Genomic DNA, 25,959 nt, shown 5'->3' with positions numbered 1-25,959 from the left:
AGAATTCGTTCGGCCTCATTAAACTGAACCCAGATCAGCAGGCGTGAGTCAGATGCATGACTGTAAACAGAAGCGATTACATTGGCTCTTTTATCAGGACTAATAGTAGCGCTTTCGTGACGCTGGCTTATGGCAGGCCTATATTTCAAAGCACTAGCCACAGGCTCTGTGGGAAGATAACAAGCTTTTCCCTCGCAGACATAATTACCCAACTATTTACAGGAAACCGCCTCTGTATGCCCATCCACACCGTCCAAATGATTATTAATGCAAGCTATAATATTATAGTCTATTAATTTATCTTAAGATTTGTATCGCTGTGTGGTTATTATTAGAAACCTGGTGAGACCTTTCCCACCTTCCACATGCATTCACACACTGAGTATCTAAATTACACAAAGCATTTTCAGCTTAGCTTGATTCTTTTGCATTGACACGGTTTTCATAAGTATAACAACATCTTTATTTTTCTTAATCAGCAATCAGATTAAAAGTGGTTGAAAACATGCAATGAACTTCACTGCAGGTTGTAACTTTGGCACAATTGTGATTTCACTCTAGATTCGTTGCTGCTAAGTTTTCTGTTTAGGGGGTTAACATTTTTCTTGTTTTGTACTTAGTACAAAATCTATCTATCTATGCTAACAACGTGCTAAATCATGTTAGCAACGTGCTAAATCATGTTATCAACATGCTAGGAATGTGCTAATCATGTTAGCAATGTGCTAGCAACATGTTAGCAACATGCTAATCATCTATCAATCTATCGTCATGTTAAATCATGCTAGCAATGTGTTTAATCATGTTAGCAATGTTAGCAAAATGTTAAATCATGCTAACATGTTAATCATAATGCTAACAACATGCTAGTAATGTGTTAATATTGTTAGCAACATGCTAGCAAAGTGCTAATCATGTTAGCAATGTGCTAGCAACATGTTAGCAACATGCTAATCATCTATCAATCTATCGTGTTAAATCATGCTAGCAAAATGCTAGCAATGTGTTTAATCATGTTAGCAATGTGCTAGTCATGTTAGCAACATGTTAATCATGTTAGCAAAATGTTAAATCATGCTAATCATGCTAACAACATGCTAGTAATGTGTTAATATTGTTAACAACATGTTAGCAATGTGTTAACCATGTTAGAAACATGCTAGCAACCTGTTACGTCATGTTAGCAACATGATAAATAATGCTAACAGCATGTTAGCATGTTAACAACACATTAAATCGATATCTCTCAATCTATCCATCTGTTTTCTGATAGACTTCATTTCAAAATATTCAAACTTTGAACTTTAAAACTACTTTAAATTTCAAACTACTTCAAACTGAAAATCTTAAAGCTTTTAAAACTTTTTCAAACTTTCTGGTCGGCCAGAAAGGTCAAAGTTGGTCTCGAACTTTAAAGTTTGTCTCGACGAACTTAATTTGTATAGTTTTTGTTACTTCTCTTCCCAGTCTGTCAGTAACGCCCTGTTTAGTTCCTGTCTCTATGAAGCCCCTCCTTCTGAAAAGCACAGTGTGTTCTGATTGGTCGGCTGGAGCAATGTGTTGTGATTGGTCAAGAAACAGTGCGCGCTAATATAGAGAATAACTTAATTTTCATGCTCAAACAGCAACATTAAACACACTTGTGAAAAAAGCATAATACCTTCTCTTTAACTGGGCTGTCTTATATTTAAACAAGGATGGCCCATAAACTGAACAGGCACCAAAAGACAGAAGAATGGTCCTCTAGCTGAGAGAGAGGCATTGTTAACACATTCAGTGTCTTTCTGCTGAGTTCCAGAACTAGCTGGATTACTGAGACAGTTTGAAGCTTTTATCATTAAACACGCTCTGCTGTCTGACAGCGTGTCCGTATCACTTTTCTACCTCTGATAACGGCTCATCCAGGGCACACAAATTACAATTCGAGTCCGACAGAGTCCGTTCTAGTTCTCCCATGATGTGATATCCTCAGCTAAATTACCACCTGTCATTTAAGAACTGATAAAAATTGGCTCAGGATAGTGTTTCATTAGGTACATGAGCGTGGAGGGCATGTGTGTGTGTGTTAGTATGTTTTTCATGTCACTGAATCAGTGTTGTGAAGTAACTAAATCTAGTGACACTACTAACTTTACTACATTTTTCAGTAGATAATCTGTAGGCTTTTACAGTTACAAACTTACTTTTTTTTTGTTGCATGACAAGCAAACATGCAAGTATGTGAATGCAAACAATTTCAGCTTAAATTCACAATGCATTGCATGTGTTTTAAAATGCATTGTCCAAGCAATCATGTTTGCATATTGATACTTATGTAAAGTATATTTCTACCATCACAGCCAAATGAATTTCAGCAATAATTGAACACGAAAATATTTTATGTCTTGTGTTTTTTTTTTTTTTTTTTAGCAAAATATTGCATTAAATGCTGCTGTTTTTCCAATTATGTTATATAAATTAGACTGTTTTCTATCATTTGATTAATTGTGATTGCTGTAAAGTTAGGCAAAAGAGCAATATATACAGTACTGCTCTTAGTAGCTTTTACCAATTCTTGTAAAATCATAAAAATTGGTAGTTCATCTTTGTTTGGTGGAGTCCCAGGGCCCTGCTGCCCTGACATCACCCGCCTCTGACATTCAATTAACACGATGATCAGGGTGTGAGCGCACATCACCGCCGCCGCTGACAGGTGTTTCGCTCTCAGCGTTCTGGATTAAAGGGCAGGTTAGGTGTTAGGGCTTTGCAAGGGATTGTGGGTACAGTAGTTCTTATGGGAGATATATTTGGATGTCTGGGTGTCACTCAGAGTGATGCATTGATTTATATTTTATTTTTATTTTTTTTTAAAAAGCTATTCATTTGTGCATGCATTCATTTGTTTTATTTTTATTTTTTAAACAGCAAAAAATCATTTGCGCATACAGTTTTGTGTCCCACAGAAGAACTCAAGCCAAACGGGTTTAGAAAGATGTGAGGGTGAGTAAATGATGCCAGGATTTTCATTTATGGTGAACCGTTCCTTTAAATAATGTGTTGACTTTTTATAAACCCACTTACTTTATCTGTGACCACATGAAGAACCATTTTAACCTGCCAGGCATCAGTTTTTCACTGAGCAGACAGACAGACGTGGATATTTCTGATCAGATATTGAACACAGACTAGCATCAGACTAGAATAACTCCACGCACACACACACTCTGATCTCCTACAGATGCATGATGAATGCACAGGATGCGATGTCACACTTGAGTGAGCTGTGTGTGTGTATGTGTGTGTGTGTGTTGCCATGTGACAGATGCAGCGTGTATCTTCAGGCACGGCTTCCGTGAAAAGTACTCTTCATTTATCAATAATTGGACCTTAATTTCATCTGGCAGAGACTCGAGCGGACAGCAGCACATTAATGAGGCCTCTTGGATCAGCATGCACATACTCACAAACTTTCTGGGAACATGCAAAAAAAACCACCAACACACACACTGAACATAAGCCTTTATGATTTTATCAATCTTTCTTTCTAAATGAATGAATGAGTAATTTTGATTCTTGGTTCTGAATAATGTGTTTATACTAGAGGTTATAGTGATGCGTTTTTCTCCAGAGAGTTTAGGATTTTGGAAATGGCCCAACCCAATCTGGGAAGGTCAGAGGTCAGGCAGGGGATTGGGGATTGGTCACAGTAATCCTGATCTGTCACAGATCTGTGGGGTCACACATTAAATACGATCAAAATGCAATTCATGACACCATCAGTAAATCAAATTCAGACATACACTACCATTCAAAAGTATAAGGACGATGAGATTTGGTACATTTATCAAATCTTTATACAGTACCATATCAAGCTGGTGTGTGTGATAATTTTCATCTGGTATGTTATGGTTCGATATTGATTATCTGTTTAAAAATAAAATCTGAAACGTGGTCAGTAATTACAATTCCTCTTGTTCTCAATAACTGCTCAGAATAAAACAGTTTTTCTTATATAAAATCAAACAGAAGTTTAGATAGCAAAGTTGTTTATAGTAAAGTACCTAATAATAAACATTCTAAGCTTGATATAATTTATTAAAATGTTTGTTTATTCAACCAACCAATCAAGCCACCAACCAACCAACTCACCCTCCAGCATACCCACCCACCAACTCACTAACCAATGAACCCACTCACCAACCAACCAATCCACCTGCCAACCCAGAACCAACCCACCCACCAACTCAGCAGCACGCCAACCAACCCACCTGCCAACCCACCCACCAACTCACCAAACAACCAATCCACCTACCAACTCACTCACAACCAACCCACCAGCCCACCAACTCAGCAGTACACCAACCCACGCACAATTCACCAACCATCCACCCCACCCACCAACTCAGCAGCACACCAACCAACCCATCCACTTGCCAACTCACCAAATAAACAACCCACCCACCAACTCAGAAGCACACCAACCAACCAACCCATCTGCCAACTGACCCACCAACTCACCAACCCACCAACCAATCCACTTGCCAACCCACCCACCAACTCAGCAGCACAACCAACCCACCCACAACCAGACCACCCACCCACCAACTCAGCAGCACAACCAACCCACCAATTAACTCACCAGCACACCAACCAACCCATCTGCCAACCCACCCAACGACCAACTCACCAACCAACCCACCAACTCAGCAGCACACCAACCAACCAGCCCACCTGCCAACCTACCAACTCACTAACCAACCAACCAACCCACCTACCAACTCACCAACCAACCCACCTGCCAACCTACCAACTCACTAACCAACCCACCAACCAACTCACCAACCAACCAACCAACCAACCAACCCACCTGCCAACCTACCAACTCACCAACCAACCAACCCACTAACTGAACAACCCACCAACCAACTCACCAACCAACCAACCAACTCACCAACCAACCAACCAACCAACCCACCTGCCAACCTACCAACTCACTAACCAACCAACCAACCCACCTACCAACTCACCAACCAACCAACCAACCAACCCACCTGCCAACCTACCAACTCACTAACCAACCAACCAACCCACCTACCAACCCACCTGCCAACCTACCAACTCACAACTAACCAACCCACCAACTGACCAACCCACCAACCAACCAACCAACCCACTTGCCAACCTACCAACTCACCAACCAACCCACCTACCAACTCACTAACCAACCAACCAACCCACCTGCCAACCTACCAACTCACTAACCAACCAACCAACCCACCTACCAACTCACCAACCAACCAACCAACCAACCCACCTGCCAACCTACCAACTCACTAACCAACCAACCAACCCACCTACCAACCCACCTGCCAACCTACCAACTCACAACTAACCAACCCACCAACTGACCAACCCACCAACCAACCAACCAACCCACTTGCCAACCTACCAACTCACCAACCAACCCACCTACCAACTCACTAACCAACCAACCAACCCACCTGCCAACCTACCAACTCACCAACCAACCAACCCACCTACCAACTCACCAACCAACCCACCTACCAACTCACTAACCAACCAACCAACCCACCTACCAACTCACCAACCAACCAACCCACCTGCCAACCTACCAACCCACCTGCCAACCTACCAACTCACCAACCAACCAACCCACCTACCAACTCACCAACTCACCAACCAACCCACCTACCAACTCACCAACTCACCAACCAACCCACCTACCAACTCAGCAGCACACCAACCAACCAGCCCACCTGCCAACTGACCAACCCACCAACTCACCCACCTGCCAACCCACCAACTCACCGACCAACCCACCCACCAATTAACTCACCAGCACACCAACCAGCCAACCAGAAGTTTTGCCAGGTTTAGTTAATTTCAGTGCCTCAAAGTAAACGCACACTCAAACAATATATCAAATATTTCACTTTTTAACTGGTTTATTACAGAGTTTTAGCTCGACCAGTTAATTCAGTCTTCAGCAGATTATCCATTAATACCATATCTGACTGTCCGTTTGTTGATCAGGCCTTTTCATTTCATCATTAAATAAGAAGATTGTTAATCTCTCACTCTTCTGTCCTAAACGGGGTTATTTTACAGCTTGCAACATAATCTCACGTCCAGTAATCTCTCTCTCTTTCTGTCTCTGTCTGGCTCCACTGCTCGCTTATCCCTGGTAATTTAATTACAAATTACGTGATTAAAAATTCATTAAAGTATTAGATATAAAGAACATGTTTTTCCATCAGGGAGACGGTGATTATTACACTGACCCTGGCGGCACCGGCCCCGGGAGTGTTTTACCCCCTCCATGTCTCTGTCCCACAGGGCTTTTTTTTTTTTTTTTTTGTAAAATCAAATCAACTCTTTTAATAAAGTAAAAACACCTGAGACTTCTTGAAGAGCACAGACAAAACACTTCTGCCTCCGTATGAATGGAAATTTTTTTTTTCAGTGTTTTAGTTTAGAATGTTTTTCTGGATACTGATGCCTTTATTCTGTGTCTCATGAAGGCCAAACATGAGGTGAGGAATATCAATTGCTATCAAACAGTAAAATAATGTTATCAAACAGGTTTCCCAAACACTCCAGCAGCTCGTCATCTTCCATTGTCTGGACAAACTGATGATCCCTGGGATGGCTGGGAAAGGAGACAGTGGTCAAAAGTTTGGAATAATTGCATTTTTTAATGTTTTTGAAAGAAGTCTCTTCTGTTCAACAAAGGCTGCATTTATTTGATCAAAAATACAGTAAAAATGTGAAATATTATTACAATTTAAAATAGCTGTTTTCTATGTGAATATATGTTAAAATGTAATTTATATCCAGTGATCAAAGCTGAATTTTCAGCATCATTACTCCAGTCTTCAGTGTCACATGATCCTTCAGAAATCATTCTAATATGATGATTTGCTGCTCAAGAAACATTTATGATTATTATTAAATTATTATTCTGATCAAATAAAAGTCTTGGTGAGCAGAAGAAACTAATTACAAAAACATTATAACGTGTACATCCAGAGAACGACGCTCTTCATCTTCTGGTATTTGTCTGTCATCTTCTCATTTGCAGTAATTTGCAGTTTTTACACCAGAAATGACATCGAAAACTCGCTAAGAAGTAAGGACTGATAAAACGAGGTGCTTGCTTTTAATGACAGTGGTATGAGATCATTATTCTGATATAAATATCCTAATTGACTTCCTCTAGGTGCTTCTGGCTTGCAGCACCGGGCCGCTTTGGATCCAGGTGTGAACGGGCTTGGTTCGTGGCAGGCAGGTGAGAGCAAGTGAGCGATCGCGTGTCAGGTGTGATCGCTGCTTGAACGCAGTCATTTGCTCACTGTTCTCACGTCTCAGGAGAGGCAGCATTAATGACACGTTTGTCATGCTCCGTTCCCAGATTAGATTACCGCGCTAATTCCACGGCGAGACTCGCATGGCGGAGCGCGATCCCTCCATTAGCGTTATTACCGACGGTGTTAGCAGCAATTAATTGTCAATCAATTAATGAGGAGGGATCAGAGTGATAGCAGTGACCTAACGGAAAGCAGCATCCGAAAGTAAGTGCACTACTAGCCAGCAACCCGTACACTTTTTTTTTTTTTCCCCCAGTGTAGAGGCTGAATTCATGGGCCTGAATGAAACGCATTCAAACATGTACACACACATAGACTGTTGAATTCAGGGTCAGAGGTCAAGTCCAATCTACACATCCACTTTGTCAGCTCAACAGCGTTTGTTTGGCTCGAAGTTCAGAGTTGAAGTGGCTGTTTTTGCTGTTTTGAAACTCTGACAGGACTCACATTAAAGAACTGCACACGCTCTTTTTGTTCACTTACAGACTGACAAATGCCATGATCCAGTGAGTAAAGACTGTTGATTTCCAGACTGCTGAGATTTGACCTCAGAAACATCAATGCTGTGAGACGCTGAAGGTTTGGCCCTGATGGAGGGACGTCCAATGGCGAGATTTCAAGTACCGCTGAAGGTGTCTGGCATTGACCATTCCAGGTAAATAAATGAGAAATTCTCTGTGAAAGTGCATGAATAACATCAACTCATGAGTTTTAAATGTTCATGGTATTACTGATGACTAAAATGGAGGAAATTAGCATTTTTATGCATTGTTGTTTTAGATTTAAATGTGAGATCGGTTTGAAATAGCTATGTTTCCATCCAAAGTTGCAAATTTAACTTGCACGCAAAATTGGGATATTGCATAAAACATTTGCGAATAAAGCAGCGTTTCCATCCCATGTGTTCAAGAGAACAAAATCGTAACTTCCTGGGAAATTGGCGCAAAATTTGAGGCAATCGGGCTCTTTTTCCTCCATCATAAATGAGTTGCGTCTCAGAGCGGCAATGTTCTCTTGCGTTCGGATGCTGGTGTTTGGGAATTAAACCAAATCATTCTGATGACAGACTTTGACTCAGGCGTTTCAGAACCACCAAACCAACATTTAAGATGCTCCGATGCGATTGGTCCGCTGGTTAGTCCAGTTATCCAATCACAGCCTCTGCTGAGGTAAAGTCACATGAGTTTCTTGAGGGATTTATTCAGTAAATGTGTTTCCATCGTAGTTTGCCCCTATTTGGGTGTGAGCAAAAACACTGCATTTTTGTGTGTGTCCCTTTAAATGCAAATGAGCTGCTGCTTCCGCCCCTTTCCAGAAGAGGGCGGAGCTTTAACAGCTCGCGCTTTGGTTGCTCAACAACAACAAAGCTAGAGAATCTCACGCAGCCAAAATGAGGATTGTCAGTAACGGTGTTCAGCCTTACATTGTTCAAACCGGAGTCGACACTGATGGAGAGACTCAGGAAGAAGTTACAACTTTTAGACGTTTCTGAATGGTTCGTGGATAAATTTATGTAGTTGCTGTGGAGTTGATTCAACTCATCCACTAGCATGTGCCGTCATGTTAATCTTTTGTGCAAATCCAGCGTTGAATTGACCCTCGTTTGGAAAGCAGTCCGGTGTAAAATGACGCAGCTCAACATGGCCTCACCCCCTTTGTTGTGTGTTCTCGGGGGCGGGGTTTATGTAAATTTTGGGGTTTGTGATGTCACTAACCTGGGAAGAAGTTCGTTGTAGTCCCTACCAGCCATTTGTTGAAAATCTTTTTTTTTTTTTTTTTAGCACAATTTACAAATGACATCTGTAATGTTTCAATTGTTTTTCATACACCACAAAAAAGATCAAATGGGAAAGTCTCCAGTTTCTCCGAAATTGCTTTGAGCTGATCTTACTGGAGGACGACTAGCGAGTCAGTTTTCCTTTTAGGATGAGAAACATCTGAGACGAACTTGATGCTTCAGTGAAACATACCTGGAAACTCCATTACGTCTCATGAGACCTCTGAGCAATAACGTCCTCCTCAGGTGTGTGTATCTTCTGGTCTCATCTCTACGTTTCTTTCCAGTGGTTTTCGTCTGTCACTAGTGTTTGGTTAACTCTGTGACATGTCAGCGTTTGATAAACAGATGGCCCGCGTGTCTGTACCTGCTTACCGTGGGGACGGCACTCAGTGACCCGGTGCAGTGTGGGTAGAGAGCGGGTGTCAGCAGTCTTTCTGTACGCCACGCTCTAATGAATAATAATCCCGTGTGTGTGTGACAGACGGCGAGGGGGAGTTTTGGGGAAGGGGCGAAACTTGAAGGCGATGCTAATTCAGTAATTCCACAAACTCCTCGGACGGATGTTTTTGTCATTTCTGGACGGGCTCCAAATCGGAGGGTGGGGGTGACGTTCGCTTTGATGAAGAGCCTCACCTTTACAGCGTGAAACGTGTGTCCGCGATGCAGAGACGTGCTGATAGCAGCTCTCATTAATCCTCCGGTGTGTGTGTGTGTGTGTGTGTGTGAGCACTCGTGAGTTGGGTCAACACAACCTCTCTTGTCTGAATATATGAGATTTCCGTCTGTATTTATAAGTTTGAGATGTCCCTGTGCGGCCCAAACGCTCCACCTGTGTGTTTACATGCGGATTCATAATATGGCAGCACGGAAACGCAGGGAAACTGCATCAAAACAAGGACGGGATGGTGTCGCCGGGAGGTCAAAGCCACCAGGTTCTCGCTAAATGACTTTTAGTCTACAGAGACGCCTCAGAAATCATAGCAGATTTGTCCAAGAAAAGTTTGCGGTCACACTCACTATTAACTACGGCTTTTGCCTCAAACTCTTAATTGGGTATGATTAAAGGGGACGACTTATGCCCCATTTTACAAGATGTAAAATATGTCCCCAGAGTGTGTATGTGAAGTTTTAGCTCAAAATACTCCACAGATCATTTTTTATAGCATTTTAAAAATGGCACTTTTTGGGTTTGAGCAAAAACGCGCCGTTTCAGTGTGTGCCCTTTAAATGCAAATGAGCTGCTGCGCTCGGCCTAAGAGGGTGGAGCTTCAAGAGCTGATTCTCCGGTGTCAGGAGTCAGTCAGGACGCGCTATAATGTCAGAAACTGCGAATATATACTGCATGGAGATAGAACAGGTATAGTTTAGTTAAATTACGGTTATATTGTCTTCTTGTTTTTATCCACTATATTACTACAAGCCTGTTGTACCGGACCCGTTCGACTGTACCGATGAGTTTTATGATGTTTATTGTACTTCACACAAAAGATGAAGCGTCCGTTTTCACTCTAGAAAATCACTGTAAGAGCTTAATAAAACACAGTACAAGTGTGCATTAAAATATTTTCCATAAACTCTCTCTCTCTCCCTTGCATTATCATCTACATACACAGCGAATTTCACAGAAACACTCATTACAACTAACAGTAAACAAATATATAAGACCTTATGCCTTTTCGGGTGGTGCTTAATAAACTGGTAAACTTTATATCCGTAAATCAACTCCGATGAACTGTAATAAAGTGCTCTCACCTTCATCACTGCCGTATCCAGTATCACTCTGGAGGCTGTAATCTGGATCATGAACTGATCTATCCTTGAGTAACACATTTTTAGCACAACCTCTGTTTTGTATTGTCCCTTTGTATTGATATTCGTTCTCAAAGCAGTCCGGTGTGAAATGATTCGTGCAGACATAAACGAATTTCAGTAGAGTTGAGGGAGCATTTTCTTCGAAAACAAAATTAATCCACCTCGTCTTCAGTGGCTCAGATTTCGGGAGTAAATGGAGAGAGCTACGTGGATTAATCCAAACACCATGCAATGTCCAAACACCAAGCAAAACTGAATTTTGCATAATAGGTCCCCTTTAAGTGATGTAGAATATGGTCATTTCACCGCCTGTGGTGAAAATCAAGTTTTTAATGTTGTTTATATGTCTATGTGGTGTTTTTAATGTGCTTTAAGGCAAATTCATAAGTCAACACCATTGCTGAGTATTTTCTCTTTAAAACGACAGCGAGCCAAAGACAGTCTCAAAAACACGGTTTGAAATCGCTGGTGTTTGACGTCACAAACTACCTTGTAACCAATCGTGTCAACGAGTGGATCTCTGAGCTGCTGTGAGTGAGTGGAGGCGGGGCTAATTTGCATATTCATAGAACCGCGTATACTAAATAAGGTAAGGGTATAGAGTTACATTCAAGCTATTTTAAGGCATAAAGAAAATATTTTCAAGGAAAATGTGTCATTTTGGTGATCAAAGATGAGATTTAAGGAATAAAATTGACTACAAGGGGAACTTTAAAACTATTTCTACACTGCTTGCGTCAAATATGGACAACCTTTGGTTTAATTTTTTTTATTAAATTTTTAAACCCAATGGACGGGTTTGTCCGTATTTGATCCAAACATAGGTGGAAACAAATTCACAGCAAAATGTGATTTTCATACTTAGTCTTGTTTTAAATCAAGATGCATTTATTTGACGTAAGATATGAAATTGATCAAAATAAATTGTTTTTTTTCATTTGAATTAAAAATGTCTTGTTTTAAGCATAAACTCACTTAAGTTTGATCAATTTTTTCCAAAAAAGAGACTTATCTTCTGTCATTTTGCTTCTCCAGTGACTGTATTTTGATTTAAGAATGTTTAGATATTTATACTGGAAAAAAACACTGAGGAAGAAAGTCATTTTTGCAGTGTTTCACCATAATATCCCACAGGAAAACTGCTCAGATGTTGCTCTTTCATTGCAGTATTTCAGAAGCTGATAATTATGAGATGAAAATAATGTCACATTATAAGTTTGTGATATTAAGAATTTATAAGGTGCTTTGAAGTTATAAAATATTCACTGCAAAATGTGATTTTCTTAGTCTTTGTTTTAAATCAAGATGCATTTACTTGTGATTCAAAATGACGTAAGAAATGAAGTCTTGTTTTCTGAGGAATTTATCAAAATAAGGTTGTTTTTTTTCCCATTTTACTTGCATAAACTCACTTAATTTTAATCAATATCACAAAACAATTATTGCACCTTTTCACACCGAGGATGATAACTATCGTTAACTATAACATTTTAATTAATAATCGTTCTAATTCTATAAGAATAGTAGAGTTCTTCTATAAGAAGAGTTCACACCACAACTATAATGATAATAACACAGAGAAATTATATTTCTGAAATCACTTTCAGAATGATTTTATCCAGATGATGAATGATAAAAACATTGACAGCCAATCAGAATCCATTCAACTTTAAAAAGTGCAAGCATTTAAAGCGACAGACGACAAAACTTAGAATAAACAGAACGATATCGTCCGCTGGTGTACACACTATGGAAGCTCGTTTCTGCCATGGAATAAAAAATAAAAAAAAGACAATAATATCTCACAGTTTTAAGTTTTTGTGAGATATTAAGTAATATAAAACTTTATATTTTAGAGGAAAAAAGTCATAATTCTGAGAAGTCGCGATTACATTTTTATTTTTTATGTCTCCTGGCGGAAACAAGCTTTCAAAATTATGTTCTGTGCCTGATATATATCCAAATAAATCGAACTGAATTTGTATCAGAATCGAATCGCAAGCTTATGAATAGAAGATTAGTGTCAATGCCCAGCCTTAATAAAAACAGTTCCAGTCACAAAGTTCATTACAAAGACATTTTCAAAAACTGAAGTGATTTCCTTGTTTTTTATTAGTTAGAACAGGTATAACTCGATACTTTAACTAATTGAAAAAGCTGAATAATCGATCAAAGCCTACTGATTAACTAGTAAAAACAACGATATTTCATTCAGTAACGTCAGGCAGTTTTGATTTATATGCTGATTAATGTTCGCGTTAATAATTGACGTTCGTCAGCAATGCTTCTATCGCTCGTTTCTGCTTCTTCTTCGCCTGTGTTTTGATCTGAGATTCTGTACTCTTTCAGAAGATGCATAACAGCGCCACCTACCGTATAACAGTGAAAACATGGATTGCCAGAAAATTCCATCATTGGTGGGGAAAGAGTTAAGTCATTTGTATCTTTATACAATCCAGATTGTTTCAAAGCATCTTCGCATTAATGAATGTATTATATGGTTGTATTACAACAGCATGATATGCCAGAGGAAAATGACTGAGATGATGCTCTTTTATAGCTCAGGGAACTTAATGGACTTCATTTTATTGAGGTATTAACTTTTTCTTGGACATTTCTCCTAAAAATCCTTATTAGAAATAAAAACAGTCTCGAATGAGTCATTCATCGTCAAAGCGGATCATTTGAGACACTTTTGAGATCTCTAACTTTTGATTACAGACTTTCAAATGTGAGCACAGTTTGAGAAACTGAAGAGATCTCCTCTGAAACTCTGGTGGAGTTTTTGGTTTCATCGAGAAACATATTAAAGGTGTGATTTTTATTGTTTTTCTTTCCTGTGGGTTTATTCATAAATTTCTTTCTGTGCTTTAATGCGAGTCTAGTCGAAGTGAGAAATGTGTGCTGGATCAAACTATTGTAATTTGCATAGTTGTCACACTCCGACTGCAGCGTTGCACTCTGGGTAAAATGTAACACATTTGACTTGTCAAAACGCGCACCGCTGCGATTATCAGGAAACCAGCTTCAATGACACACGTTTGGATGTGTGATATCACCCCCACTTCTCTTATTTAATTCAATTCTCTTTCTCTCCTGTGCGTTTCTCGCCGATAACCATCGGAAGGAGTTTGCGTGTGTCTGACATGTTTGGAGGTTTGAGTTATTAGCTTATCGTGTGTATTAATGCCGTCTGAGCGGTTCAGAGGCTCAGAGACGTGTTGTTTGACTGTAAGGCTTCGTCTGTCGTGTTGTCTCTGCTGTTTTTACTGCTGTTTGTGTGTTTCACACATCTCTCCTGCACGAGAAAATGCATTGGACTTCAGGCACATTAAAAGTCAGAAACTTAAGACATCTTAAAGGGATAGTTCACCCAAAAATTATGACATTTACTCACCCTCAAGCCTGTATGAACACTATTTCTGCTGAACGCAAAAGAAGGTATTTTGAAGAATGATCCCCATTGACTTCCATAGTATTTTTTTTTTTTTTGTAATACTATGTTTTTTAGTCTTTTTTTTTTTATACCCTATATGTCCCTAACAATGTGAAAGCTTGAGCGTTTGTGTGTGTGGATGCGCTTTAATGTTTGCGATATAATATCCAGTGTTTGGTCCCATTATGTGCACAAATAGTCACAGAACTGAAACAGTTTGATCTTAACACAAACTCCAGCTCTGTCCTGTCGTCATGCCTGCTGCAATCGTGTGCAACCCTCAGATGAATGCAAAGGTCAGAGAGTTTGGGCTGCGTTTGATGGGAGACATCGATCATGTGGTTAAATAGGTCTGGATAGATATTGTGTAATTCCTCTTGTTGGAGGATGGCGGTGCGGACGCTGTGTCTGTATGAAAGAGGACGATCGGAAGCGGTGTGGTCTCAAGTTTGTTCATGTATATATTGCAATAACTATAAATGCAATAATTTTTTCATTGAGCATTGATGGAGCAATTTTTCTTTGCATTACAGTTTCTTCCCTTGCTGTAAATTTTCTGACGCATTTATCTAATTTTTTCTTTGTCTTTTCTAAATTTTATTCTGATTTTAAATGAATCTGACAGTTTATTAAACCAATATGACATGTTGTGTTTTTACCACGGTTAAGATAGTTACAATGTTAAGCCAAGTATTTTAACGATTGTAAAATTATGCTGTAATGCATAAACTGTGAATTTGCGTATTTGTATTTTCATGAAAATTAGTGTTTTCTTCTTGTCCATTCTAAATTTTAATCTGATTATAAATGAATCTGGTGTAGTTTATTTAAAGCAATACGACAGGTTGTGTGTTACAGTGATTTTACCATGGTTAAGATGATTCCCACACTTATTCATTTATATATTATATAGTGCCAAGTAATTTAACCTACACTCTAAAAAATGCTGGGTTAAAAATAACCCAAGTTGGGTTGAAAATGGACAAACCCAGCGAATGGGATGTTTTAACCCAGTGAATGGGTTGTTTTGACCCAATGTTTGGGTTGTTTTAATCCAGCGAGTGGATTGTTTTGACACAGCAATTGGGATGTTTTGACCCAGCGATAGGGATGTTTTGACCCAGCGATTGGGATGTTTTGACCCAGCGATTGGGATGTTTTGACCCAGCGATTGGGATGTTTTGACCCAGCGAATGGGTTGTTTTGACCCAGCGATTGGGATGTTTTGACCCAGCGAATGGGTTGTTTTGACCCAGCGAATGGGATGTTTTGACCCAGCGAATGGGATGTTTTAACCCACCGATTGGGATGTTTTGACCCAGCGATTGGGTTGTTTTGACCCAGCGAATGGGTTGTTTTGACCCAGCGATTGGGATGTTTTGACCCAGCGATTGGGTTGTTTTGACCCAGCGAATGGGTTGTTTTGACCCAGCGATTGGGATGTTTTGACCCAGCGAATGGGTTGTTTTGACCCAGCGAATGGGATGTTTTGACCCAGCGAATGGGATGTTTTAACCCACCGATTGGGATGTTTTAACCCACCGATTGGGATGTTTTGACCCAGCGAGTGGGTCGTTTGTACTCAGCGAGTGGGTTGTTTTAACCCAGCGATTGGGTTGTTTTTAACTCAACTATTGTTCAAAGTTGACTGTTTTGCTTGCTTAAAATGAACCCAAAATTAATGTTTAATAAATGAACATTTATTTAGTTTAATGAATGTTAATTAAACAATAAACATTTATTAAATTGCTTATTAATAAATGTTCACCTTTTGATTATTATTGTTTCCTCTAGTAATTGTGTGTCTGATTTTTAATTTCCAACCTATTTTGGGTTCATTTTAAGTTAGACATATAGTCATTTTTAATCAATACTTGAGTTAAATAAAACTGCCCAGCAGGTTGAGCCAACATTTAACCCAACAGCTGGGTTAAAACAACCCAATCGCTGGGTTTGTCCATTTTCAAGCCAACTTGGGTTGTTTTTAAAACCCAACCGTTGTTGTTGTTGTTTTTTTGTTTTTTTTAAATTACATTTTTAACCCAATAGTTGGGTTAGCCATATTTGACCCATAATTTAACCATGGTAAAATTGTGCTGTAGTGCATAACTTGTGAATTTTTAAAGCAAAAACATGTTTGACTAGTCGTTTCAGGCGAACTGAAGTTTCTCCTCCAAATATATCTTTTTAGTGAATATTTAATTGTGTTTTAGAAACATAAATTGACTGAGAGAAGTTACATTTTGAGCTATAAAGTTGTTTTTTTTGGCACATCGTTGGAGTAAAGTGACGTGATGACAAGCAAAAACATGTTTGACCGTGCTTCAGTTAATCAGAATCCATCGGCTTTGCGTTGTAATAGACATTGATTTCGTCTAAACGTCTCGTGCAGCGGCTGTAATTAACCTTTCGACCGCAGCTTGTGTTTAAACGGCCCGTTCTGTCCGTTCCTGTGTGCGCGGTTAAAATCAGACGTCCTAATTACGCATTTGGCAGCTTTGGATTGTTACCCTAAAAGTCAAAGCAGTAAACACTAAGTGATGTATTGGCAGCTGTCGAAATCGGTTGGTTTATTTGTTTATTTTATTTTTGTTTCATCTCTTTTTTTCTGTGGAAGGCGTTGACTGACCTCCGCAGCATCAGAGCTGTTCATGCACCTGCAGCGAGGTCACCCAAACCATCCAGTCCATTAACACACACACATACACACACATCCGTCCGTCGCAGTCTTTCATTCTCACATCTCCGTTGGCTTGTGGTTAGAGATCTGAAAATGATGCTGTAATTGCAATAAAATGGCACTTTTGTGTGGGTGTGCAGCGCGCATCAAACTCCTCGCTGTTATGCAAGCGCACGTGTTCCAGTTGTAAATGAAGTGGTGTTTTATGTCCAGTGCGCTTGTTCAAAACCTGGTGCGGATCAGACGTTTGTGGTGACGGAGAGCAAACAACTCACGCAAACATTTGCAGCTGAATAAGACATGAGGAACACCTGTAGACAAACACGCAACTCATAGTTAGTGCGTTAACTGTATAGTTTTACAGCAGTTATTAACCTAAAAATGTTAGTTGACAGTGCATTAACTAAAATTAACAGATTAGTTATAGAAAAATCTAAAAGCAAATCTGATTGACTGATATTTGGCCAATTTGAGATTATTGGCATCGGTGGTATTTCAGCCTAGTGTCAGTTTTAAATCACAGCCTTGTCAAAGAAGAAAACACACTTTGTATCTTAACCATATTTTGGGAACAAATCGGCCATTCAGTCATGTGATGTTATGTTCTCTGTGTGGCACGGTTGCAGCTTGCACTTATTATTAAAGGGGTCCTATAATGCCCCTTTTCACAAGATGTAATATAAGTCTCTGGTGTCCCCAGAATGTGTCTGTGAAGTTTCAGCTCAAAATACCCCACAGATCATTTATTATAGCTTGTCAAATTTGCCCCTATTTGGGTGTGAGCAAAAACATGCCGTTTTTGTGTGTGTCCCTTTAAATGCAAATGAGCTGCTGCTCCCCGCCCCCTTTCCAGAAGAGGGCGGAGCTTTAACAGCTCGCGCTTCGGTCGCTCAACAACAACAAAGCTGGAGAATCTCACGCAGCCAAAATGAGGATTGTCAGTAACGGTGTTCAGCCTTACATTGTTCAAACCGGAGTCGACACTGATGGAGAGACTCAGGAAGAAGTTACAACTTTTAGGACGTTTCTGAATGCTTAGTGGATAAATTTATGTAGTTCTGTGGAGTTGATTCAACTCATCCACTAGCATGTGCCGTCATGTTAATCTTTTGTGTTGAATTGACCCTCGTTTGTGAAGCAGTCCGGCGTAAAGTGACGGCATGTCAACAACACTCTACTACAACAACTCTTCCTCTTCTCTAAAGCAGCCCAACATGGCCACGCCCCCTTTGTTGCGTGTTCTCGGGGGTGGGTTTATGTAAATTTTAGGGTTAGTGATATCACTAACACAGGAAGAAGCTCATTGTAGTCCCTACCAGCCGTTTGTTGTAGTCCTTAAACAGAGAATTCTTCGTCGTAACTTTGCAGATGTTGTTTATGCTCAAACAGCAACATTACACACTAACTAAAGTTAAAAAAGTCAAATCATAATGAAATACCCTTTAAAAATGAGGTCAAAAAAGTTAAAAAATTGTACAAATGCATAAAGTTTTCTCTTCAGTTTAGGCTGTAGGTAAGGGTTAGGTTATAGTATTTATAACTAGCTGTATATAAAAACAATAGAATATACTCTATGCAGTGTACCCATTTGTGTGTGTGTGTGTGTGCGTGTGCGCGTGTGTGTGCATGTGCGTGTGTGCGCGTGTGTGCATGTGTGCATGTGTGTCGTGTTCAAAACGGGAGGAGAGGAGGCGCTGGGGTCACTGGTTTTGTAGGAGCAGCCTATTTAGGGAGCACCAGCTGGGAGGATAGTCACACATGGGTCATTACGTGTGTGTGTGTGTGTGTGTGTGTGTGTGTGTGTGTGTGTGTGTGTGTGTGTGCGCGTGTGTGTGTGTGTGTGTGTGTGCGCGTGTGTGTGTGTGTGTGTGTGTGTGCGCGTGTGTGTGCGTGTGTGTGTGTGTGTGAGCGTGTGCGTGTGCGTGTGCGTGTGTGTGTGTGTGTGTGTGTGTGTGTGTGTGTGTGCGTGCAGGTGTGCCCTATGAAGGTGCTCATGGCAGCATGGAGGGATGCAAGTGCTCAGTGACACCTCATTTCACCAGCCGCCTACACACACACACACACACACACCTCATATCCCCCTTTCATATGTGTGAAGTTCTAGAGTTTCTGTCTGTTTTTGGTCTGTGAAGCTTGTCGCCCCACTGGAAAGAAAAATCACAAAGGAGATTTCTTAATATCTCATAGCTTTCCATTGTTTTTTATAGTTCTGAGAGGTGTACATATTTCAATATTATTTTAGGAGGAACAGCAGAAAAACTCCATAAAGTCTCCTGAGATTAGATTGAGCAATAACTGTGTCCTCTGAGGCTCGAGAGTAAAACCATAGAGCAGAAACTCACAGTGACCTTTAGCAAACACTCAAGCCGAAGATCCGTCAGTAAATACATGCACTACAGTCATTGTTTGTGTAACGGATCTTGTGTTATTTGTTGAGGCCACAGGTAAACTGAGGTAACTCAGAAGGAGAAACATCCGCAGTAAACTCAAGTGAAGCAGAGCTCCATCATGTGCAGATGTGTCAGTGGAAACATCTGTGTTTGTCAGAGAATATCTCTGTGTAAATGCTCAGAAACACTGGTGTTTGTCAGACGTTCTGTGCACAAACTGAGCGAACGCAAACTACTGTGATTACAGAAATGTTCTGGATTCAGTGACAAAGCACTTATGATAGATGTAGGGCTGCAGGATTATGATACTTGTTAAAGTCACTAGAATTATGTGCTTCAGACATTTATGATGAAAAAAAAATATTATTTCATATTGAAGCCAAAACCTTCCTATTAGTGTCATTGTGTTTGACTGTCGCTTCATGAATCCGTTTCTCTGGTTTCTACAGGGAAAGACGAACAAAGACAAGAAATGTGTGATGCAAAGCAGTGTTTTTTATATATATTTATTTAGTTTTCTTATAGTTATATTAATATTTTGAATGCGTTTTTATAGTTTTAGTTTTCATGTTAATTTTAGTTTAATTTTTAGTCATTTCGTTGTGCTTTTGTCATTTTATTATTATTTTTAAATTTTTATTTAGGTTTAATTTTTTTTTTCAGTTTTAGTTTTTATTTATTTACAGTTAATCATTTTAGTGCTTTAACTTCAACTGAAATGTTTCTAATTTTCAATTTAAGTATTTCAACTAATTATATTTTACTTTATTTCATTTTAGTTTTTTAAAAATTACCATTTAGGATTAATTTATTTTTATTTCAGTTTTAGCTTTTATGCATTTCCAGTTACGGCAACATTTCTAATTTTCATTTAGTTTAAGTTTTTACACTAATATTTATATTTTATTTTATTTCAGTTGTTTTCATTGTTCATTTTTGTTTCATTTTTAATAATTTCTTTGTGCTTTTTTCATTTTATTAGTTTTTTTTATATATTGCTATTAGGTTTAATGCTTTTAGTACTTCAGCTTATTTCAGTCTACTTATTTATGTTAAGGCAATATTTAAAGTTTTTCACCTAATATTTATGTAGTTTTTATTTGAGCTTTATTTCAATTAACAGAAATGTTTTAATAGTTTTAGTCAATGTTCCTTCAGAATCTTCACACACAGATGATGTTCATTTCCGGGTCTGTCACCAGTGACGTCAGAAGCAGGTTTTGACCCGCTTCACTTTGGACTGACACAATGCTGTAGTTTATCAGATGTACATCCATATTTATTCTCTGAGAGTCTCTGTTGATGGTGGCGGGAGCGTGTGATCGATGATCGGATGGCACATGCGTGACAATGAGAGAGAGAGACGCTTTCCCTGTCTGTCTCTCGCTGTCTCTCTTATTCTGCTGTAATTAGGATCCTCCGTCTTGTGTTTTATGAGTCTAACAGCAGGTCGAGGATCATAAAGCCACAATAAAGCTAACCTGAGCACCTCACCGGATACATGCTGAGAGAAACGTGCACAAACTGGGAAGTGTCAGTGAGTGTGTGTGTGTGTGTGTGAGAGAGAGAATGAGTGAGTGTGTGTTTGAGTGAGTGTGTACGTGAGTGTGTGTGTCTTTGAGCGAGAGTGTGTGTGTCTTTGAGCGAGAGTGTGTGTGTCTTTGAGCGAGAGTGTGTGTGTGTCTTTAAGCGAGTGTGTGTGTGCGCGAGTGAGAGTGAGCGTGTGTGTGCGAGCGAGAGTGTGTGTGAGCAAGAGTGTGTGCATGAGCGAGAGTGAGTGAGTGTGTATATGAGTGTGTGCGAGCGTAAGTCTGAGTGAGTGAGAGTGTGTGTATATGAGTGTGTGAGCGAGTGTGTGTGTGTGTGTGTGTGTGTAAGTGAGAGTGTGTGTGAGCAAGAGTATGTGTGAGTGTGTATATGAGTGTGTGTGAGCGTGAGTCTGAGTGAGTGAGAGTGTGTGTATATGAGTGTGTGAGCGAGTGTGTGTGAATGTGTGAGTGTGTATATGAGTGAGTGTGTGCACGAGCGTGTGTGTGAGTCTGAGTGAGTGAGTGTGTGTGAGCGAGTGTGTGTATATGAGTGTGTGTGTGAGCGAGTGTGAGTCTGAGTGTGTATGTGTGAGAGTGTGTGTGTGTGAGTGAGTGTGTGTGTGCGAGCGAGAGTGTGTGAGTGTGTATATGAGTGAGTGTGTGTGCGTGCACGTGAGTCTGAGTGTGTGTGTGTGTGAGCGAGTGTGTGTGTGTGTGTGTGAGCGAGTGTGTGTGTGTGTGTGTGTGTGAGCGAGTGTGAGTCTGAGTGTATGAGTGTGTGTATGTGCGAGTGTGTGAGTGAGTTTGTGTGAGTGAGAGTGTGTGTGCGAGCAAGAGTGTGTGTGAGTGTGTATATGAGTGTGTGTGTGTGAGCGTGAGTCTGAGTGAGTGTGTGTGTGTCTGTGAGTGAGTTTAGTCAGTTTAAATAAAAGCATCTGTCGAATGTATAAATGTAAATCATGTCCGACAGAAAACTGCAGCTTTGAGAAGAAAGAGCGATAGATTTCTAAAAAAGCTGTAAAATACAGGGATGGTTGGGATCGAGTCCTAATAAAGTCTAAAATACATGTGCAATTTGTGTAAATGAACGAGCTTTCTATATTTTATTCCGTGTGCACCTTCTAAATCCAAGCATGCATAAAGATCGCAGGTCTTTTTGTCGCAGGAAATGCATCATGAAATCAGGAGGCGTAAATGAGACGTTTAATGATTTATCTAATGGAAGAAAATGAATTTTGGGAAAGACATCAAAGAAAAAGGACGAGAGAGAGGCGTGTATCCTGTGACACACACACACACAAGTGTATCACTTTAAATGGAAAAAAACCTCAGTTTTATTGCTGGCAGGTTGGTCCGTTCAAACTCCAGCCAAATTCAATTTGAGCTTGTAATTTCTAATAGACTTTAAAGCAATGCCAAGGTTCGAGATGGCTTAAATTGCTTCGCTAATAGGAATATGCCAGTGTGCTTTTGTGATGTTTAATTATGAATAATTGTTTCTTATGTTTATCCAAATAGATTCCCCCTCTCTCGCCCTGTTTGGATCAGAACTCTGAGAGGAAAGACGCATCAAACGCCTTGTGAAATCCACAGGTACAAACACACCGAGACAGACGTCCTGTCATATGCTGCTTTATAATGTGCAAAACGAAAATACAAACAAAAGCTGCCCTTACAAACATAAACATGGTGCATACAGATAAATGTGACACTTGACAAGACGTTTCAACATCAGTTAACTACATTAAAGCATTTATTAATCTAAGCTAATGTCAGCATTTACTAATAATATGTTATTAAAATAGTATTTATTAACACACTAGAGCTAACAATGAACTGTTAACTATATTAAATGTATTAGTTAATGCAACATATCATGAAAATTTGACTTTTTCCATGTTTAAGTGCTATAATCGGGTCCCCGGTGCATCTACCAACCCAGAAAATGTGAAAAAGGACAACCCAGTAACTTTGTTTTGGCAAGCCTTTCTCTGCAAGCATGTGAAAAAACAAGCAGCTCAGATTTCACTCCCCTTGTGATGTAGGAAGGAGATCTTATTATAATATTACCGGCCCTTAATCTGCACATTTCCACCCACGGCGCCGCCATTTTGTTTTCGCAAGTGACAACGGTCTACCAGTTCTAATGCCATGGCAAAAGTTTGAGCAAAGCATGCTAACTGTTCTGCACAGACGAGCACTGAATACTATTTAGAGTCTCGTTAGTTTGTCAGCAACTACATAAATTTAACCATTCAGAAACGTCCTAAAAGTTGTAAGTTCTTCCTGAGTCTCTCCATCAGTGTCGACTCCGGTTTGAACAATGTAAGGCTGAACACCGTTACTGACAATCCTCATTTTGGCTGCGTGAGATTCTCCAGCTTTGTTGTTGTTGAGCGACCGAAGCGCGAGCTGTTAAAGCTCCGCCCTCTTCTGGAAAGGGGGCCGGGAGCAGCAGCTCATTTGCATTTAAAGGGACACACACAAAAACAGCGTGTTTTTGCTCACACCCAAATAGGGGCAAATTTGACAAGCTATAATACATGATCTGTGGGGGATTTTGAGCTGAAACTTCACAGACACATTCTGGAGACACCAGAGACTTATATTACATCTTGTGAATTATGGGTCCACTTTAACTAATGGGACCTCTTTATGTAAAATGTTACCAAGTAACTAATGCATATTTTGGGCATATATTAAACCCAGGTGACTTTTTTCCTCAATGGTTGCTCTTTTATAGCTCAAAACACTTTTACAATGTAAAAATTCCTGAGTAGAAAAACATACAGCAAACTCAGTTTGAGACACTGATGAAGTATCTTCTCATCTGATGGCGAGTCCTCTGTTTGATCTGCATTCAAACGCATTACTGTCTATGAGAAACAATCGATCGTTTTGATTTGAGATGTCATTTGTGTTTTTTCTTTAGATATGTCATGGTGTGAACAGTAAAACTGGACTCTGAGATTCTGGTGTTTTCTTAAAGTAGGTCATCTCCGTTACACACACACACACACACACACACACACACACACTCAAACACGCACACTTTCTCTGCCAGACTGGTACAAAAATAATACTGCACTGCCTCTTGTGCTGCTAAAATCAGAAACAACACACACCTGACAAAGAGATTCTGAAGCAGCTGTGCACACACACACACACACACACACACACACACACACACACACCTGCCTGTCGTCAGCTGATGGTCACTCTATTATAACGGTTGTTCATCTGTAGCAGCTTTACTTGCCATCAAATATTTACTCAGTGAATGTGGGTCATTTCTCTTCTGCAGAAACTCTTAATATGTGAATTTGCACGTGTTGTAGTTTAAGAACGTGTTTGTGTTTTAGCATTATTTACACAATGACAGGATGTTCATAAAGAGCTGATTCATCAAATTCATTGATAATATACTTAGCGATGTTTGTGCTGATCTTTTCGATGTCCTGGACGATTAAGGAACTGGCTTTTGTTAGTTAAAGAGATTTTACAAATATTTAACAGCATGGAAAGTGATATTTAGGACACAAGATATATTAAATTGATCATCAGTTAAAACAATATTTTATTTGAAATATTGATTAGAGATGGTAACACTTTACAATAAGGTTCTGTTAGTTAACGTTTTATAATGCAATGCAATTATTATAGTATTTATTAATCTGTTAATGTTAGTTAATACAAAATGCATAATGCAATTACAACTTTTGATGTTTATAATGTGTTATTAAATGTTAATTAACTATTTCATTAATTAACAGTGCTTTAGAAATATTTTTATTGTTAGTTAATTTTAATGGAACTTCATTATTAAAATGATGAAACACATTGGCTGTAGATGTGAACATTTCCATATTCCAATATTCCATCTGAGTTTCTGTACTGCGTAACATTAATAACTGTATATTGTGGACGTTAACACGATATTTCAGCTGCGGGAATGTTTTACGTGACTCACGTATGTTAGACAGACAGTATATCATTAATGTTTGCATGTCGGCGCTACAACTACGACAGAAAAACACGCCGCAGAAACACCTTTAAAAACAAAAAACAACAAATCCAGCAAAAAAATAGTGCTGCAACAAAGAGCTGCTGCCATTTTCTGCCTCGCTTTGATTAATGCTTTTTTTTCTGCCTAATAAAAGGTTCACAAACCATCTGTTTTACTCCCTAATGCCTTGCCCAAAGGTTCCTCTCTCCTATTTCAGGCATCGGGCCAAGCAACATTCCTCACACACACACACACACACACACAAACACACACACACACTCGCCTATTTTCTCTTTCGTCTCCCCTGTAAACAAGCTGCCTCTCTTTTTAATCTGCCGCTGCCATTTTCTTCTCATCGTTATGCATATTCATCGCCAGTAAACATTTTCATCGACTACATTTAATATCCTGCACTAGCAATTACCGCTGGCTGTTGTGGTGTGGAGCGCGCGGCCCGTCTCTCCTCGCTAACAGCTGGCCCGCAGATGCGGCCCGCGGCCAAACGCGCCGAATAAAAACCTACAAGATGCCAGTGGAATTTGTTTAAGAGAAGACGGCCTTTTCTTTCGCTGTTTTCTTTCCGTTTCCGTCTCTCTTTCATTCCGCCCGTGTTCACACGTTCTCTCGTTCCTTCTGACTTTGAGGCGTTGTGTTTTATAGCTGTCGGTTTAGATACACAAAAGTATCGATTGAAATGCACTGTTCTTGTACCGGATGAGAGGATAGAGGTTATGCTGAAGAGTTGAGTAGGATTGAGTAAACGTCACAGTTTCATGTGTTGAGTACTAATCAGGGTTATCATAGTTAACCAAATGTAAAACAATAATAACTTGTTACTTGAAATAAAATAAACTTTAAATGAAACAAAATAAAAAAAACCAAACTTATTTCAGCTAGTTCGTTTCAGCATTTTCGTCTAGTTTAACTTGATGTGGGCTACTGAAATAACTAAAACTGAA

General features: G+C 39.6%; 1 long non-coding RNA gene across 1 annotated transcript in view; it reads left to right on the top strand.

Moving 5' to 3' along the window:
- Positions 1-7,858: 7,858 nt before the first annotated feature.
- Positions 7,859-25,959, top strand: part of LOC127503622 (uncharacterized) — a 37,622-nt gene continuing 19,521 nt past the window's right edge. The window contains exons 1-3 of the long non-coding RNA XR_007927133.1: positions 7,859-8,022; positions 22,513-22,587; positions 23,927-23,982. This is a non-coding gene — a long non-coding RNA (uncharacterized LOC127503622). The remainder of the gene's footprint in view (positions 8,023-22,512; positions 22,588-23,926; positions 23,983-25,959) is intronic.

This window comes from Ctenopharyngodon idella, chromosome 21 (genome assembly GCF_019924925.1).
Source record: "Ctenopharyngodon idella isolate HZGC_01 chromosome 21, HZGC01, whole genome shotgun sequence".
Taxonomy (NCBI): Eukaryota; Metazoa; Chordata; class Actinopteri; order Cypriniformes; family Xenocyprididae; genus Ctenopharyngodon; species Ctenopharyngodon idella.
Note: the sequence above shows the minus strand (reverse complement) of the source record. Positions and strands in the feature narration are given on the sequence as shown.